The sequence below is a fragment of the Haliaeetus albicilla genome, chromosome 6 (genome assembly GCF_947461875.1).
Source record: "Haliaeetus albicilla chromosome 6, bHalAlb1.1, whole genome shotgun sequence".
Taxonomy (NCBI): Eukaryota; Metazoa; Chordata; class Aves; order Accipitriformes; family Accipitridae; genus Haliaeetus; species Haliaeetus albicilla.
The window spans coordinates 47,743,786-47,760,202 of NC_091488.1; the positions used below are offsets into that span (position 1 = coordinate 47,743,786).

At 42.2% G+C, this 16,417-nt stretch overlaps 1 long non-coding RNA gene across 5 annotated transcripts; it reads left to right on the forward strand.

Moving 5' to 3' along the window:
- The first annotated feature begins 3,648 nt into the window (after positions 1–3,648).
- LOC104315131 (uncharacterized) lies at positions 3,649–16,200 on the forward strand. Of its 5 annotated transcripts, none has more exons than XR_011325201.1 (3): positions 3,649–3,847; positions 4,638–4,739; positions 4,977–16,200. It is a non-coding gene; the product is annotated as an uncharacterized lncRNA (long non-coding RNA). The 5 variants fall into 5 exon arrangements; XR_011325200.1 differs by lacking the exon at positions 3,649–3,847 and adding an exon at positions 3,943–4,425; XR_011325198.1 differs by having other exon boundaries at positions 4,638–16,200.
- Positions 16,201–16,417: the final 217 nt, after the last annotated feature.

Here is a 16,417-nt window from a genome sequence, read left to right on the forward strand (position 1 = left end):
GTTCTCAGCTTTCATGCAGAGAGATTTCATTTCTGGCTGTTAATCACTATTGTCTTTGGCATGACAGAATGTAGGACCAGGGTGATGTCCACAGCAGGGGACTCTGCCCCAGGAGACATCTTTGGGTGTCAGCAAAACACCCCCTCCACTTATAAGACAGGCACAATTATCACAAAAGCAAGACCTTTAATTCCTCACACATGGGGCTTTAATCCCTCCAGTACAGCTTGGGCACCCAGGCTGCTCCCCCATTCCCTCACTTCTATTCCACTAAACCCTGGAATCTCCCCATAGAAGGGAAGAGGACCCTGGCATTCAGGCACTCAGTCCCCTTTGACCCCCTCTGCCTGTAGGATGTGCATAGTGCCCCAGAGAGTGACAGGAGTGAGATTCCCTCTCCCCTGGGCATCATATGTGGCCATCCAGTGCTAGCAAGGTTCTCCTCCACACTGGCCCTAGTAAGACTATTCCCAGTGATGATGATTCTCTCCCCTTATCCTTCCACTGCCCATTACCTGAGATCTCCAGGGTTCCTGGTTTCCAGCTGAATGAATCTCAGTCCCAGGCCCTGGACATGTTGCCAATCACTCCCTGATGCAGCAGGCCAGCGAGAGGAAAACAATTACAGGGTAATCATGTTTGGGGGTAGGGGAGACATGGACAAATGGGGACACAAACACACAGAAACACACATGGATGTGTATACACACACACCACTGCACATGCTTATTGTTGGGTACACACCATGGCGTGCACAAACACACACATACTCGTGTGTACTCACAGTTTCACACACACTCATTCCATGTGTACACCCACAAACCACGTTGAACACACTCCCTGTACACACACACCCTGTTGTGATCACACACCATTATATGCACCCCGTTTCTCACACACATAGACACAGCCACACAATCCCATGGTCGCACATACTGACCTTGTGCACGCACGTGCGCACGCACACACAGAGAGGCACAAACCTCATGGCTTACATATACAATGCCTGCTGGACCTATGTGAAGTGCCTAGCACATTAGGCAAGGGCCCTGCTCAGGTTAGGCAGTTCCCTATGGGTGGACAGGAGCAGCCTGGTGGAGACATCTGGTCAAAGTTCTGGTTCCCATCAGCTCTGCTCAGAGCCAAACATGGAGGGGAGACTCTTGGCCGTGTGTGTTCTCTTCCTCTTCCTCCTTCTCCTGCTCCTCTTCCTCTGGTCAGAGGGCACATCTCCCCAGCATGGTAGGGGAACACAGAAATCCCCTGTGAATAACAGTGTCAACATGATCAAGTCTGTGTCCCATCCTGTGGGCTCATGGACCTAGCAGATCAAGTACATGGCCCTATAGGCAGGCATCTGGCCTCCTCATCCTTTCCTACTACCTACCTGGCACTGAGGTGAGAACACAGGCATTCTGGCTCCCAGCTTCATCCCAGCTCCTTCTTCTGTTCTCCCCTCCTTGGAGGGTCACCAATGTCTCTCTTTCACCTGCAGGGAGCCTGGAGGAAGCTGAGAAGGTGTTGGTTCTGCTGATTCTGCTGCGAGAGGCACCACGGGGACTGTAGGCTCTGCTGTGAAAACGGGGATGTGTCCAAGACTTCACTGCAATTCCCCATTTGACCACTACACTCCACCCCCCACCCCCTCCCCCCCGTGACCCTGGCTCAGCCATGGCCCCTCCACTGAGAATCAGGGCAGTGGAGTTCCTCCACTGGGAAACAGGGAATCACAAAGGGAATCAAAGCTTATAAATCATCACAATAAAGCCAAAGTTCTTAGTGTCCTCCCAGCAGGGTGAATTTTTGACTGGCTCTAATCACTCACTACTGCTGGCAAGTGGAGGGGCAGAATGCCCGAGTTCTCTCTCCACTTGGATTTAGGTACCTGGATGCCTCACTTCTTACCCCAGCTTCAGGAGGAGTGACAGAACTTGAGGCTGAGGAGATGGAACAAGGTAGGAGTCAGTGCTCTCACACTTGCCCTGGCCCCATGCCTCACTGCCTGTGGGACTTCAGTTCAGCTCTGGAATGGGGCAGTCACCCCTATGGAATAGGAAGCCCTTCATGTTCTCATGCACTGTGGTTCATGCCTTGTCTGTGGTTGCAGCAGCTCTGTCCATGCCTGGCAGGAGCTGAATCATGGTGAACACTACAAGGCCCTACACCCCGTACTTCAGGAGGATCCTACTCTGGTCTTAAGTTTCCCCATGTGCACAAGCTGGAACAGTGGAAATCCCACTAGGGCACAGAGAAAAGTCCTTCCCTGGAGGACCCATAGCAGGACAACAGGAAGAGCCTCACTTATGAGCCACTGACTGGGGACTGTGGCAATTCATTGGCGTGGCCTTGAAGTCTCAGTGCCAAAAGCTTGCGTCCCTGAGAAACTGGAGAACGTGGATGAAGATAAAACAAAGTTGAGGCAAAGGCAAAAGGGAGTGATAGAGAGGGTGATAAGTGATAAGCCATGGCAGAGACTGGCGGTACCAAGAAACCCAGTGGGGATATATCAGGGCTTGGCTCAGACGGGGCTGAGGTGGCAGGATCTGGCTGTTTCTTGTAAATCCAGCCTCAGGTTCAGCATCCTGTAGAGCGCTAACATGAAGGGCACAGGTACCCCAATCCGAGGAAAGAGCAACGGAGGAGCAAATTTGTGTTACGTTCCTGACTCCATCTTCTGGTGCTGGGATGCATCATGGCAGCTTCTCAGGTAAGATGAGCTTTTCCCTAGGTACCACGGTGCCTGGGAATAGACACGGAGAGGGAAAGTGAGGTTTAGACTGGAGGCAGAGGTGTCTGTCTCACACAAACATCTAAGTAGTGGGGTTTGGGTTTTCAGGAAGACTCAGCCAAGGACTCAGCCAAACTTCTTTCAGAATACTGGCAGTATCAATAACAACAGCAAAGATGATGATAGCTTCAGTGGCAATGGGGTCAGTAGCCATGGACTCCGTGTGGACAGGACCTCCAGTACCCTTGGCTCAAGGGGAAATTAGGTTCCCCCAAAAATGGGAAGCAACAATTTTCAGGAAGGGGAGGGTATAGAGCTATGGTGGGACTGCTGGGTGGGACTTCCACAGGTGGAGGCAGATGTCACAGCTCCCCAGCAATGAGGGAGTGTCCTGGTTTCAGCTGGGATAGAGTTAATTGTCTTCCTAGTAGCTGGTATGGTGCTATGTTTTGCGTTCAGTATGCAAAGAATGTTGATAACACTGATGTTTTCAGTTGTTGCTAAGTAGTGTTTAGTCTAAAGTCAAGGATTTTTCAGCTTCTCAAGCCCAGCCAGCGAGAAAGCTGGAGGGGCACAAGAAGTTGGCACAGGACAGAGCCAGGGCAGCTGACCCAAACTGGCCAACGGGGTATGCCATACCATGGGAAGGCACATCTAGTGTATAAACTGGGGGCAGTGGGGGCGGGGGATCACCTCTTGGGGACTAACTGGGTGTCGATCGGTGAGTGGTGAGCAATTGCACTGTGCGTAATTTGTACATTCCAGTCCTTTTATTATTGCTGTTGTCATTTTATTAGTGTTATCATTATCATTATTAGTTTCTTCTTTTCTGTTCTATGAAACCGTTCTTATCTCAACCCACGAGTTTTACTTCTTTTCCCGATTTTCTGCCACTGGAGGGGGGGAGAGCGAGTGAGCGGCTGCGTGGTGCCTAATGGCTGGCTGGGGTTAAACCACGACAGGGGGGAGAGCAGAAAACGTGCCAAAAGAGGTCAGAAACTGTTTTAAGAGACTCCGGTGTCAGGGCAGAGGTTTCTGGGGAGATTGGACCTCAGCCGGCTAATCAGCTCAGCTCACCCCGGGGGTGCGGGGCTGTGCGGAGGTGGCGGCTGCCGTCAGGTGAGGGTTTCCTCGGGCAGCCCGGGGGTGCGGATCTGTGCGGAGGCGGCGGAAGGCGAGGGAGGGCGAGTGGCTGGATGGGGCGGGGGGGGGGCCGGGCCGGGCCGGGCCGCACCGCGCCACCCCCCCCGCGTCGGCTCGGTGGCGGGCGGCGGAGCCCGTCGCCTTCGCAGCTGCGGTCAAGTGCGCGGGTCTGGCCGCAGCGTCCGGCGTTCTTGGCCGACGAGGGCAAAATCCTCGCCGGGCCGGGGCTGAGGGGCCGGGGCTGCGGGCGCGGCGGCCCTCCGGCCTCGTCAGTCAGGCGTCTGCGTGAGGCCGCGGGGCTTCCCGCCGCTCGGGAGCCGCGGCTGGGCCTGTCAGCGGCGCGGCCCCTGCCCGCGGCGGCGGAGAGGCGCTGGGGCGTCCCGGTCTCCGGCGCGGGCAGGGAGCGGGGGGTGGCTCCGGGCCGAGGTTTGCAAAGGCCGGCTGGGGACGAGCGTTGGCGCTCGGCAGACCCGCGGTGATGTGCTGCGGACCGGCGGCACCGAGGTGTTCTCGGTGGAGGGAACGTGTTCCTGCGGCCGCAGAAACTTGCGGAGGTACCGGCAGCAGTTAAGCGTGCGAGGAAGCGGTTTTTTTAATGTATTTTTTCCTGTCTCTTTTTTTTCCTCTTCTTTTTGTGCTTTTTACCAGTGCCCGCGGCAATTACTTTTTTTGCCGCCACAACGTTAAGGTTTTTGCTCGAAAAAATGTATGTTCTATAAAGCAATCTCAATGTATGTTCTATAAAGCAATCTCTTGTGCCTTTCAGTCTACAGAACTCGTGGACAAATGCGTAGGTCCACGCATTCATATTGTGATGAAGAGTGATCAGAAATTGTTGGAACACTTCTAGGATTTGATGACTTTGTCCGTATCCTTTGATGGAGGTGTTTAAGGCCGTCCAGTTTATGCTCCAGCTCAATTATGTTACTGCTTTTGAGAGGTTTGAGTTCACCGGATAGGAGAGCCTTTTTTTGTATGGATCAGTTGTATTATTCTGATTTTTTATTTTACAGGTAAAATCACAGCTCAGTGTGACATGGAAATAACTTTAAATAGTTTTATTTTAAAATTCAGGGCCTTATTTTCCTTGAAACTGTTTTTTCAGATATGGTGTTAGAAGACGTTACAGAATTGTAAGTATTGTTTCTGCCTCCTGTTCCTATTTAACATTTGGTTTCCTGAGGAAAAATACTGTGTAAGCTCTGTAAGCAAAGTGTTTTTATATTTTTGGAATACTTGCCAGCTGAATGGTTTGTACCTTGGACTTAAACTATAGAGGGTGATCTATTCAGGACATCCATGTCATAGAGTAGCTGTTGCATGATTTATACTTGTAATCAGGTTCCTACTTTATAGCCTTAACTTTGCGTGGATTGTGTATTGAACTTTCCAGTAGTTTGTTTATTTTTACATTTCCTTAAGGTCTAGGCAAATATTTAGAAAGTTAGCAGACTTAAGGATAAGTATTTATTACTTTGTCATGCCACGTTGCTATTTGAAACCTGTTCTGAGTATTGGTGGTATTCAAGAAATTGCTAAGATTTAGAGGGTGAATCTGTATCTTTACGTGTACTGAGCAGAAAAGTACAATGGATCTTTTTAGTTGCCAGATAGCTTTCTTTATCCAGGTGGTCAATTTATTAAGATCAGGCTGCAGTGTGGCCAATTTATTTCTTAGTTCCAACAACTGCCATCTTAATGTAGAGATTTATGTCAGTTCTGTAATCAAAACTGGAATCATTGTCCCTGGTTATGTATTCTCACTTATTTTATTTAATGCTGCTTCAGTGAGATTCCATCCGAGGGCAGAAGAATCACAAAGCTAGACCAGATTTTGCTAAATGGAAATAACATAACAATGGTAAGTCATCATTGTTAAAATGCTGCATGCGTTTATTTTCTGTACCTGTAAATCAATCAGTAACTGAGCTCAACTACTTTGAGCTGAGCTTTCCAGACAATTCCATTACACAAGGTAATTTCAAGTGGCTTCTGGGGCATATGTGTGTATGAATGATGCTGGAAAAGTGATCTTGCTGTCTTAGTACATGTTACAGTTTAAAAAAAAAAAAAAAAAGAGCATGTCCCTAACTTTATTTTGGTGAATGTTTTTCTGGTCTTCAGGTGTGCAAGGGAATCACTGGCTTTGTTAAGCACTCCGTAAGCTGGTTCATACAGTGGCTTTTAACTCATGAGTGTTTGCCTGCATAAGCGTGTAGGTGGAATGCATCTACATTTTATCCATTATTGTATGTATAGATGTGTTTGCAGCAGTTTGGATGTTTACAAGCTTGTCAAGTCATTTGGCAGTTATGATTACCATGTGATGCCCAGAGAGCTGTACCTTTATGTGCTCTGAAAAAAATGTGGAGGTCTGTTGGCTTATACCAAATCAGAAGCACTATGATTTTTAGTTTATTATCTGCTGGTGTATGTAGGTCAGTACTGAAACAGTAATTAAATACTGTGATTATGCATCCCTAAGCTGAATTCTGCAACTTCCTAAATACCACAAAAGCAGACCTAGAATAGTTTTTTGTTTGTCGGCATAGATGGCTACAAAGTTGGGACTTCCTACGTAAAAGCATTCCTAATTTTGTGGGAAGAGGAGAGGAAGACCAACTTGAGTCGAAATCAGCTCTGTGTGAACGAGGAACAATCTCCATTTTGCTGTCTTACCCACCTTGCACCTCCTCACTGTGTGTCTGAGCAAGTACCATCTTGACTTAATTTCTAAGCCTTTTTCTGCTTTGGTTATTGTTCTGCCTCCTTAAAGGATAGTGCATGTTCTGACTTCTTGTATGGGGTAAAATTACTACCATCCAGTTAAGCTGGTGGTATACTGCCCTTGAAGCACAAGCTGGTGATGCTTAGAGTGCAAATTTTCAGCAAGACGTAGATACGTTTCTGTATCAGATCTTGTGCCTCTCTTGCGGACACATCTTCCCGTGTCAGGAAGACTACGCTTTAGACTTTTTCATACGTCGGTCCCGAAAGCAGCGAAGTTCTTCCTCTTTAGAAGTGCTCAGCTAATTATTAAGAATGTATCAGTAAAAGCAATGGCTATCCTTTTCTTTTTTTCCCTTATTCATGTTTTTCCTTTTGTATTTCTTTTTCTGTTGTTCAGTTCTTTACTTTCTTCCCTGGAAAATTACTCCCTGCTGCCTGTAGAAGGGTTCAGGCTCTTTATCAGTTTTTGAGTTCTACCTAATGATAGAAGTTGGAAAGAGGAAACCAACTTGCCAGTATAGTGACAGTCTGGGGAGAAATCAGCAATTGGAGAAATTATTCACGAAAGGAAGGATGTTTTTTGTCCTTTTAAAAATGAGCTGTAGTGTTTCTAGACAGAATCATTTCCTTGAGGTGAATACCAAAGACAAAAAACGTTTGTTATCTAGGAACAACTTTGTGTTTTGTTAAACATTCTTTGTGTTTTGGAGATTCTGTCCTGTGCTTCTCTGGCAATAACTGGCTTCCTCTGTTGGGAGAGGAAGATAATATTGAATCGAAAAAACGCTTTTGTGGTCTACCAGTGAAGTCTCCATCTGCTAAATTGTTGTAAAGCAAGAACTGTCATGTATGGGTTTGTAAAACTCAGATCTATGGCACAAACACAAAATTGTCATTGTCTTTTATAGGTGGTTCCTGGAGGAGAAGGGCCTGAAGTATAAATTGATACAGTTGTCATCTGTGAAGACATGGTTTTTATATATATGTATATGTGTGTGTGTGTATGTAATCTAAACAGAGCTTTTGGGGTAATGGTGTGGGTTGTTTGTTTGTTTGTTTTGTTTACAGACTCTTGGAATTGACATTTGATAAAAGAGAAGGATTTCCCCTTCAGGAAAGGTGCATCACTAATGATAATGCTGATTTTGTAAGTTGAAACCATTACTTTCCTGTAAAGACACACTAATTTGTTCTGAATAAAAGCCTTTCTTTTTGTTCTCTTTGTGTTCTGTTACGTAAGTGCACGAGTGAGTTAGTTTTCCAACTGGTTGATGGAGTGGAAAAATAATAGTTACGTTCCATTTGCTGTCAGTCTTCAGTTTTTCTACATCTATTGCATTTGTTTATGGCCCAAGTCTATATAAAACCCAAATCGTGAGCCAAGAGATTGCTATTCTTTGCACTACAGGCAGATACTAAGCTGGATCATTTGTTTAAACACTGCTTCAGGCTGTGTCACCAGAAACCATGTGGTAGAGTGCTGTAGAATTCTGAAAGATCTTCAAAGTGCATGCATCTGTTTGATGCTCAGCAGCCGTTGGTTCTGCTGGCCTTGAGGTTCAGCACTCTTGGACTTGTTTTGCTTGGCAGATGTACTCTCTTATAGTAAAGGCATTGTAGTGGTATTTGGCGAGTGAGGACAGACAGACCAGACATCGTTCACGTCCAGGGGGCCGGGGCGGGAAGGTTGGTGTTCAAACTTCTCATTCCTGTCAGCGGTGACTCCGCTTGCACCACTAAGTGGTGCTGTGTACATATACTTAATTAAATTGGGAGCTGCCTGTGCCTGCCTGCTTGTGTAGTTCGGAGTAGTCATTTTAAAGAAAATGTTCTTTTGGCTGCATTTGTTCTGCTGTGATACAAAAACTTGACAGCTATTGGGGGCAACTACTACTTTAGGAGAATTTCTATAAAGTAAGAAATTGCTGGTTTTATTTTGTCATGATGGACAAAAAAATAACTGATTCTAAATCATGTCCACTGCAGCTTATGCTTCCATAACACACCACTCAACTGATTTCTATGTGTAAATGTCTTTGGAGAGGAATCACAGGTGCCTGCTGTTACTATAGGGACAAGCAGTATGGGCTCACAGGAACAGAACATGCTTTGCCTTCCCATCACCAGAAGAAGAAAGAAGGAGTTGAAGAAGGGCGCTCAGGAGCAAGAGGCTGCAAGGAAGTTGCTGTACATGATCCTTTTGCCTTGCTTTATCTGACAGAAAAGCTGCCTTCTGCTAGTTGGGCCTTGGCTTGAAATACAAGGGGAAAGAGACTCCCGCCCCTCTCCCAGGGAGTGTGCTACTTTTGACTCACTTCTTCTGACTATGTGATCTGCAATTACATATTTAGATTGCATGGTGACAGTCTATACCACTGACTCCCTGAATGGTTTTTCATTTCTGTCCCCACTTCCTTCTCCAGCTTTTTTCAATATATCAATTTAAAAAAAAAAATAAAATTTTAACCTTACATGAACATCATCTGTTGGCTTTGGCCCCAAACACTTTATTTCCTAGAAATAAGTTGAGTCTTTTCATCAGAATATGTAAAAGATTTCTAGCCACTGTAGTACTATTGTATTGTTTGTTTTTTTAAATAAGTTTCTATCCAGGTTCCAGTGTGCGCACTAAAGTTCTACTGCAGTAGAAGACAGTCTTAAGCTGAAGAGAGATTTCATGCTTGGGAGAGAAAACGAGCAGATCTTGACTCAAAAGTAACTTTTCTAAGGGAAAGGTAAACTCTTTTGTTTCTTTGGGGATTTTTATTCTGATAGCACAAACATCTTGTTTTCTCAGGATTTTGTTATCTCTGGAAAAAAACCGTGGTGTTGTGTCACTTCCTCCTTCCCTGGTTGTGGTTTTTTCACTCCTTTTGGAGGAAGTGCTAAAACTGTTATATTTTAGGAAGACATTTTAACTTATGACTCGGAGGTCTGCAGGCATCACTGTAAAGACAGTTTCTGTGCATCCAAATGCTGTTAATCCGTTAAAATATGAAATGAAAGATGTGTAACTTGGAGCTGAGACGTCAAAGTATTCCAGATGGGTCTGGAATACTTTGCATTCAGTATTCCTGTAGCCTGTTGCTTTGGAAGTGCAGGTGTGATAAGCTTTTCAATTGAATAAATGAGTGGTAGTGGTTTTTTGTTTTCCTCCCCTAGAAATGTAGTGCTTAATCATACTGCACTGACCTGTAGAAGTTGTGGACACTGTGGTGTTCTCCCGAATGCTACTTAGGCTGCCACTACAAGTAGGTCATTTAAAATAATAACCTTAGACTTTAAAAATCCATAAAAACTTAATGATGCTTAAAGTTTAGAGCAGAGTAGTCATCAGGTTAAAATAACTTCATGCTTATGACATGCACAGTGATGGTTCCTTTCAGGTTTTTTGGTTGTTTTTTTTTTTTCTTTAAGATGGCACTGGTTGCAGTGATCTTCAGTTTTACGACACCGCTAACTGTCTTAGTATGGATATGGTTCCTTTCTGCCTACTATTTCAGTTTACTTGCAGACATAGTTAAGATAGCTCTTTGGAGTTGTGGAGTGTGCGTGTGTATATAGATGTGTGTGAATGTGTACGAAAATAATAAGACCTAAAGTGCCCTCCCCACATCATTAGTTTTTGCTGACCTGTATTTCAGTGTTACCAAGATTTTAAAGTGACCCAAGTATTGCTGTTGCAAATGTTTCCATGTTTGTCTAACTATTGTGATGACATAAATAAAAAAAGAAATCAAAACACTAAATGTTTTATTACTTGCCCTATAACTATATAGGCATTCCCTGTCTAATATCTGTTTCTTTTTTCAGGATTCACTGTATTTTTTTTTTTTACCACATGAAATGGAAAGAGATTTCTGGCTTACTGTTGGCTTTTAATAGATGTTTTATCCTTGGGGAATTGCCCACCAATTAATTCATAGAGTTTGGAATTTAACTGAAGGACATTTTGCGTGCCCGTGTTCAAATATTGATGCTAACACGCCACCATACAGTTCATGTTCATAGCTTTATGGATACTTAAAGATAGGCAATAGTCTTATTTTTTAATAATGCTTAACCTTTTTCTCTTTGGCAAGAACAAGCAAGTCTGCCTGATTTTGTAGTACTTGCAGCTTTTCCTTAACATCAGACTCTAAAAAGGGGAGAACCAGTATCAGGTACACAGTTGGATGGTGATTTTTAAAATACTAAGCTGCATAACAGTCTCAGGAAGAACATGTGTGACTGGGCGTGAGAGTCTGTGGTACAGCATTACTAACATTTGCTAAAAAAAGTTTTGAAGAATGAAGCATTTGCTTTATGAACGGTACTTGAGGACGAATTCTGATGCTGCTAAAGTTTATTGAAAAATAGGCACTGATTTCAGTGATTATGCAGGTGTGATTTCTGTTCATGCCTTAAATCTGAAAAGAAGAGAAACCTGCATTTGAAGGAGGATTTTGTATGAAGGGTAATGTAACCTACTTTAAGAATGACTTTAAAATATTTGGAGCATCAGTTAAAGGCAAATAAGTAAAGTTTATCATATGCTGTGACTATTGAATACAGTCAGCAGTCCACCTCAGAACTTTTTGGTGTGCAACTGAAACGTGTTAAGTTGTAAGACTTCACAGCCATGAGCTGATGGGCCACAGTTCTCTCCAAGCATAAAGCGCTGTAAATTTTAGTTTCTTGCACAGCAGTGACTCTTTTCAACATTAGTAACTATACAACAGGGTAAAAGGCAAATTTAGTGAATAATAATGTGTCGTTATCAGAGTAGCTGTTTGCATTTCACCATGATGCAGATGCTTTCTATAGCAGTTGTGTTGGCATGTGTCTTAGAATTCGGTTAATCCTCTCCTGAACTCATTTAAACTTCTGGCTTCAACTGCATCACTGACAATATGTTTCACAATAGAAAAATTATTTCCTTTAAAAAAAAAGGGGGGGGAGGAGAAGAAGAAGGGGTGGAGGAAGTGGGGATAAAAAGTCTGTTGTCTGCCAGTGCTGTAGGCTGCTCACTCATTTTTCTGTAGAACTCCTGGGTTTTTTTTGTTGTTGTTTTTCTACCTTAGCCTATTAGCCTATCCTCTGCACCTTTGGTCATTTCCTGAAGTTTGTCTGTAGTTTCCTACATTAGTAGGTAAATGTATCTATTTTACTTTACAGAGCTTTGATAGTTTTTAAATTATACAAGTAATTTAAATCTTGGAACAAATGTATTTGCTTATTGATTTTTGTGAGTAGCTGCAAAAATCTTATTTATTAGTTGCCCCTTTTAAAATTAAAATAAAAATTAAAGCTATGCAAGAAATATGTTGCAAGTAAATGTTAGGGTCTTACTACTGCTCAGTGTTAAGAGATTGTGGGAAGTGCAGAGAATTTGTGTTAAAAGTTATGGACATTTTTCAAGATAGTTTTCTAGGTCCGAGGCATACTGAAATATCTTTCATATGATAATGTGTTTAGTTTCATTGACTTCAGCAGAATACACAGAATACATTGACTTAAACTAGCTGAGAATCTGATGATAAGGTTTTATACTCTACCTAACATAGTGTTGTGATGACTTGTCCTCTGAGCTCAAAATTATATTTGATGATCTTAACAGGAGGCTGGATCTTTGATCTGGAAATTATGCTGATAGTGACGTTACAGAATCCACTCTTGTAACTTCACTGGTTTCTTGCAGCCCCTCAAGTCCATTAAGGACAATAAAGACCCATTGGTTTTTGTTATGGTGCTATAATCAGTGATGGAAGTATTACATTGTCAGTTGTAAGAAGTGGTTTAACTGCTGTTGGATTCTGCTTTTATGCCTGAAAAACCTGTTGATTTAAATGGGTTTGCACAGCTTATGCTAATGATATGGCTGGAATGAAACAGGGTCTTGTGTAGTCTGCAAGGACTGTATATGGTCATGGTTTATAGCTGGGTGGGAGGGGTTGGTTAAAGTTACTTCTTATTTGCACTATTTAATATCTTAAATAGGAGTGAACAGTGTAATTGGAACAGTTTCATTTTTACAAGAGGAAATTTATAAATCAGTTTTTATCCTGTGTTAGAATTAAGATATGTATTTACTGGAGACAATGAGTCTAGCCTGAACACTGAAACACCTCCGTTTTGGGTACACTATTAGAACTTTTTTAAAATTTTCAAATCATAACAGTCTGTCAGTTTATGCTTGTTGAGTCTGAGACATTACATGATGCCCTTTGAACAGGTAAATATTGCTAATAATTGATATTTGGTTTGTAGACTATACCTTTTGTATGCTCTGAAGTCACATATAAATAACTTCTATTGTTTCCTTTTCATTTATAAAAGTTCTGTTCATCAAACCATATAAGCACATACCTAAATTCAGTGTTAAACTTCCTGAATTGCTATAAACTATTGTGTTGCTGTAAACTATTTTGGCTGATAAACCTAAGCGGTCAGCTTGGTATTCCTACATGTATGTGTGATTAAAATGCAATAGCTCAGAACAAGTTACCAGGCAACTGCATGCTCCAGCTCCATAGGAGGCACAAAGCACCTGGCCCGTTCCTTGTAATTAGTGGAAAAGTACAGATTCTCCTGTGACCTTGGTCACTTTTGTCTAACATATAGATAAGAGTATTTTTATGCTCCTCTCACAGTGGGAGAAACACTGTTTGTGTCTGTGCAGTGTGTGAAAATCACTTTACCAAGATGCTTTTATTTCTAAAACCCTTGGAAAAAAAAACTCAAAACGGAATTTTAAAACTTTTTTAAACCAAGGCAAACTTCAGGATTCTCATTCTTACAAAGTATTTTACAATTGTGTAACCTTGTAGACTGTACTGAGAATGAGGATCTTGTATGTGACATATTCAAAAGTTTTCATTTTTGGTGTTCTACACACTTCTACTGATTGCAGTGCCTTTGTTTGCTAATGGCAGCTGGCAACAGACAATGCATATTGGTTTCAAGGCACTGTGGAACAGAGAAGGTAGTTTGCCAGTGTTCTTACTGCTGTTGCAGACATTATTTCAGTGGATTGAAAGTGACACATTCCAAGTACCTTTTCCTACCATTGCTGCTTTTTTTTTTTTTTAATCCAGAAGAATGTTTCTGTACTTCCCTTCCCTATAGGTGCATGTTGATTTACATTGCATGCTATTGCAGTGTTCTTAGTCTACCAGTTACAGATTACTCCTTTCAGTTCTTGTGCATTTATGAATGTGTATCTACCTATATACCTTCTAAACTTGCATTTATTCAGACATGATACAGAACTGCTACAGAAGTCAGCTATTTTGCTAGTTATGGTGTTTGCCCCATCAGTTGTTTTACTATCTAATAAGTACCTGATGACAGAGAAGGGGAATGTCAGAAAATAGACAAGTTAGGCTTTATATTAGAAATGGTTTTCATAAGATTTAAGAGAACACAGTTTTGGAATAAGGATTTACATACTGCTCCTGGTGTTCTATTGGGCTAACGTTTTGCAAGAAGCTGAGGTGTTTAACTTTCCAATGCTGTTTATGTAAATTGGCTTACCTATGAGTAATCTTCTTCAACTGTGTGTAACAAAGAAATAAATTTGCATATCTAGACATGTGCATATGCAGATATAATTGTAAGTGCACAGCTGGGGATGATGCTTGTGTTTGAGGGTTAGAAATACAGAGGGACAGCAATGGGGAAAGAAGAACCTTTAAAGATATAGTCTAGTGTTGCTCTCATTCTAGAGGTGAATGATCAACTTTCTGTATCATTCTTGACAAATGCTTGCCTAATTTATTCTTAAACATTTCCTGTAATTATTACTACTGTTGCAAAGATTGCTACATACCCTAAGTTTTTCAGGTTGTAATTTAAGCCCCATGATTCCGTGTCCTGTGTGCAGTGGATGTACACAGAAGTTTTTCCTTATAGCTACCTTTTAGAGTTTAAACATTGTTATTTCTCTTCAGTATTGCCCTTTCCAGGTTAAGCAGCTGTTTTTCAATTTATACTTTGAAGTCAGACTTCTGTACATCGTTGGGCACCCTCTTGGACTTACTGTAGACTCTCACCAGTTATACTGCACCCTTCTTGAAAAGCAGTACATCATCTGGAGGGTTCAGCAGCTAATCCGTGCAAATGTAATGCTGCAAAAATAATGCTTGGATGTACTAACTCAAGTGTGATGTGTGACGAGGAATCACTGGGCCTTTTGATTAGCAAGAAACGGTACATAAAAACCAGGTGACAGAAATAGGACATGAAGCTGGCATACTGGTCTTCAAGCTTACAGTGCAGCTCCGTGGGCTTTGGATGACTAAAGAAGAGCATGAGGCACAGGAGAGAACTGCTGCTGGGTCTTAGTGAAAGATGGTAAATCATTTGGAGAGAGGTTTTCAAAGTCAGGAATTAAAGTCAGGTGCCCAATTCCAGATTGCCTGTGAAATCACTGTGTACTTCCCTCGCTTGTCTAACTTTGTGTTGTATATTGTCTAGCAGCTTTTATTTCAAAGTTAACAAAGTTACACTTGTGTGATAGGTGATGTAATGACCTCACAATAATAGGCAAAATCCAAGTCACAGAAAATGCCAGCATTTGAAAGAGAGCCCTGATAAATTGCTAGTGCCTTATACAACTGCCACTTACCATGCCTTCCATGTTACAGCTGTCTTAATCATTGATGCTGTTTTCTCAGACTTGGAGCTGTAATATCTGATTCTTGTTTCAGGGTATGTTATGAAGTTGCTGATGGTACTGCCTTAGCCCTTTGGCTAAGAAGAATAGCAAATAATTTGTGGATTATCCGTATAAGCAGCAGTCAAACAGCATTCTCTTCGAATCAATAGGGAAGAAAGCTGCACCAGTTTGTCTGAGTTCCCTAATACCAAAGGTCTTTCTCACATTTATTGATCCTTTTATATTTTCCAACTTGTTCAGGGTCAGTTGATAACTGGAGCGAACTGTCACGTCTTTGAAAACTGCTTGTAACTGTGAAAAGAGGTTTGTTGACTTCCTCATGTGATAAGTAGACATTGAAGAAATTGTATGTTGCTCATCTCTTAAGTCAGAGACAGGAATTAGATAGATAATGTGTTACTAGAAAATAAAATACAACTGGGCCCCTTGAGACAGAAATGTGTTGATGAAATCGTGTAATATTATTATAGAGACATAGTGACTGTTTTCTCAACTAACAAACAGATGCTATGCAAAAATAATGTTTGTTCCAGGTAATTCTGGTCAGTCTCCCAAGGCAATGGATCTGCTTTGCAAATGAGAAAAAGTGGACCTAAATATTGAAACAAGAAGGGCTATTTTTCTTCCCCAGTTCAAAATGTGGCACAGCAGAGCCTATATAGTTTTCAAATTGGTAGCAGCTCCTTCACCTACTTGTTAGCAGACAGAGCAGAATCTGTACTTTCTCCTGTATGGCTCTTGAAAGAAACTTGAACTCGTTTGCTTGTTGGAAAAAAAAGTGGGATGTTGGATCAAGTGCAACTGTAGCAAATACTGACTTTCCTTAAACTATTTAGAGTTTTCATGTGTTGATACTCATTAGAAAAAAACAAAACTTGAAAAAATTCCTATAAGGATTAAGCTATAAGATTGTTTTCAGGGAAAAAAAAGGAAAAATAAATGGAAGATAGTTTTAGAGAAAGTAACTTTCATAGCACTTTGAGGTAACATAGCTGTCTGTAAACACGATGTTTAAGGAAAAGATACTTGGTCTCTTTATGATTCTTTCTGTGGCCTTCTAAATTAAAAGTCTGACTGTGTGAACCCTGGTTATCTGTGTTACAGAAAACTGATCTGCTTTGCAAGCTGAGATTATTCTGAAACAGAGCAAAGTATGA